The sequence below is a fragment of the Myotis lucifugus genome, unplaced genomic scaffold (assembly GCF_000147115.1).
Source record: "Myotis lucifugus unplaced genomic scaffold, Myoluc2.0 scaffold_554, whole genome shotgun sequence".
Lineage (NCBI taxonomy): Eukaryota > Metazoa > Chordata > Mammalia > Chiroptera > Vespertilionidae > Myotis > Myotis lucifugus.
In genome coordinates, this window is record NW_005871602.1 from 448216 (window position 1) to 448508 (window position 293).

Consider the following 293-nt stretch of genomic DNA (forward strand, 5'->3'; position numbering starts at 1 on the left):
AGACTCACTCGATCATTGCCTCACCCCCCTCCGTGGCACCCCTCCGATAGAGAGACGCCACCCATCCTGATCAATTTCAGTATTGATAATAGGTGTATGATGCGCGGGGGGGTACCCCTTACATAACATATCTGTTCTTTCAGATTTACATTTCTAAAATATATATCGTCTCTCCCTCGACACCCCATCAAACTATACGATATAAACTGTCTCTTTCTGCAAAACCCCCTCTTGACGAGTTCACTATCCTTTCTCTGATGTCCGGCTGTCACGCCACGCTCGGTTTTTACCTC